Source organism: Myotis davidii, unplaced genomic scaffold (assembly GCF_000327345.1).
Source record: "Myotis davidii unplaced genomic scaffold, ASM32734v1 scaffold1334, whole genome shotgun sequence".
NCBI classification, from domain to species: Eukaryota; Metazoa; Chordata; class Mammalia; order Chiroptera; family Vespertilionidae; genus Myotis; species Myotis davidii.
In genome coordinates, this window is record NW_006285046.1 from 356,207 (window position 1) to 358,813 (window position 2,607).

A 2,607-nucleotide genomic window follows, 5' to 3' on the forward strand; every position below is an offset into this window, starting at 1 on the left:
TCCCCCCCCAATCGGGGGCCAGGCTGGCTGGCCAACCGCCCACAGCCCCTCCCCCTGGCCGGCTGCCCCCCTGTCCCCCCAATAGGCCTTGATCACTGGCTAGGCTGAGGGACCCACCCATGCATGATTTCGTGCACCAGGCCCCTAGTATTAAGTATAAAGGATAGCAAATGAGAATTACATATTGAAAAAAATCTAACATGGAATAAGCCAGTCAAAAAAGAAAAGTATTATATGATTCCATTTACTAGTATATGATGAAGCTAAAGTGATCAAATTTTATAGAGACAGAAAGTAAAATGCTGATCTGTTATCTGTGGTGGAATTCTCGCCAATATGCAGATTTTTGTGAAAATCCTAACGGGTAAGACCATTACTTTCGAGGTTGAACCCTTGGCTACAACAGAAAATGTAAGACCAAGAACTAGGATGAGGAAGGAATTCCTCCTGGTCAGCAAAGACTGATCTTTGCTGGCAAGCAACTGGAAGACGGACGTTCTTTGACTACAACATTCAAAAAGAGTCCACTCTTCACCTTGTGTTGAGACTTTATGGTGCTGCTTAGAAAAGGAAGAAGTCGTCTTACCCCACCCCCAGGATGAGTAAGTGTAAGAAAAAGGTTAAGCTGGCTGCCCTGAAATACTACACAGTGGACAAGAATGGCAAAATCAGACACTTTTGCTATGAGTTTTTATGGCCAGTCACTCTGACAGACATTATTGTGGCAAATGTTGTCTGACCTATTGCTTCAACAAATCAGAAGACAAATAATTATGTTTAGGTAAAGTAACTACATCAACTTAAAAAAAAGAGAGAGAGAATTCAAATGGTGGTTGACAGGGGCTGGCGGGTAGAGAATTGGGAGTGTTGTATAATGGATACTGGATGATGTCTGGGATGATAAAAAGACAGATGGTGGTTATGGTTGCACAAGATTGTGAAAGTACTTAATGCCACTGAATTGTACACTTTAAAATGATTTAAGTTGTAATTTTTGTGTGTGTATTTTACCACACACGCCAAAAAAAAAAATCTAACAAATTATATGTAGTGATGCCCCATTTACCTAACATCTGATTAAATAAAGGTATCCCTCCATGATTCAGAATTTTACAACTTTATCTGTTTCACAATTTATCCATTTGGGATAGATATCTTCACAAGCTCTTGTCACTCCTCACTTTCTGGATAAAGAGGATACACATATTTTATCCTGATTTAGAAAAGGAAGTGTCTCCATCCATTTCCTTGGGCACATCTCCCTTCCCCCCGGGAGGCCCTTTCTCCACCATTCATGTCCTGCTCTCTCTGGTCACCAAATCTCTGTGTCTCTGCTGGTTCTTTGCATTTGGGTGATCAAGATTTTTAGGGCTCCTGTGTCCTAAAACAAAACCTAACAAAACCCCCTCATTTAAACATTAATCAAAAGTAATGATTTAATTTTGCAAGAACAGCACATACCCCTTCCTTTTCACCCTGGTCATCTGGCAGCTGCCCTTTAACTCTGCAGACACCATTCTCCCCTTTGGTCACCATGGAGGATCAGCACTGGCTCGCTCCATCCATAAACCATGTTCTCTCTCTGAAACACTTGCTCATGCCTGTATGTGGTCTAACTGTATGACGGAATTTATTCAGCAATAAAGGAATACAGTTCTGACACGTATTACCATGTGGATGAACTTTGAAAACATGATGCTCAGTGAAAAAAGCCAGACATAGAAGGTCACATATTGGGTGATTCATTCATATGAAATGTCCAGAAGAGGCAAATCCATAGAGACAGAAAGCAGATTAGTGGTTTCATAGAACATAGGGCAGGAATCAGGGAGTGAAGCTAAGGAGTGTGGGGGTTCTTTTGTGGGTAATGAAAATGTAAAATGAATTGTGGTGATGGTTGTACTCCACACCACTGTGAACACACTCAAAACACTGAATTGCACACTTTAGATGGGGGAACTGTATGGTATATAAATCATATCCAAATAAAGTTGTTTAAAAAAAAAATCCTTATAGCTATGACTCAGGTCCCCAGAGTCACTTGAATAAAAACCAGTTTTATACATCATAAACAGATTTCTCACTCCTGGGCTTGGTTTCTTCATCAAAGGAGAGGGGCAGTGGATTACGTATTGAGATATTTTGTACGTTGCTAATATCTGAACAAAACAGCAGTAAATCACCCATAATCCTGCCACTTGAATGCACGGCTATTTACACTCTTGTATTTGTACCTTTACCACTTTATTTTCTGTTGCACACACATTGTGTTCTACATGTTGTTTGCTATTTTACTCCACATTAGAGTGGGAAGCCCCCACCTGCAGACTAGATGGAATCTTAAAGTATTATGTAACCTAGGCCCATAACAGTTATGAAAACAAAATCTAAATCCTCAACAACAATACTCTGGAAAACCACAAGATGGCAATGTTACTTCTTAAAAATGAAAGTACAGTGGGGCCTTGACTTACGAGTGTCCCGACTAACGAGTTTTTTTGAGATACAAGCCATCTCTCAGCCGATTTTTTGCTTTGAGTTGCAAGCTCAAAAAAATTCGGGTTGCCGAAACCGGTTTGGCTCAGTGGATGGAGCGTCGGCCTGCGG

The 2,607-nt window shown here is 40.9% G+C and overlaps 1 protein-coding gene and 1 pseudogene across 1 annotated transcript in view; one reads left to right on the top strand and one right to left on the bottom strand.

Annotated features, from left to right (window-relative positions):
- Window positions 1-2,607, bottom strand: part of FLYWCH1 (FLYWCH-type zinc finger 1) — a 30,698-nt gene that overhangs the window by 17,807 nt on the left and 10,284 nt on the right.
- On the top strand, window positions 269-801 carry LOC102772917 (annotated as a pseudogene).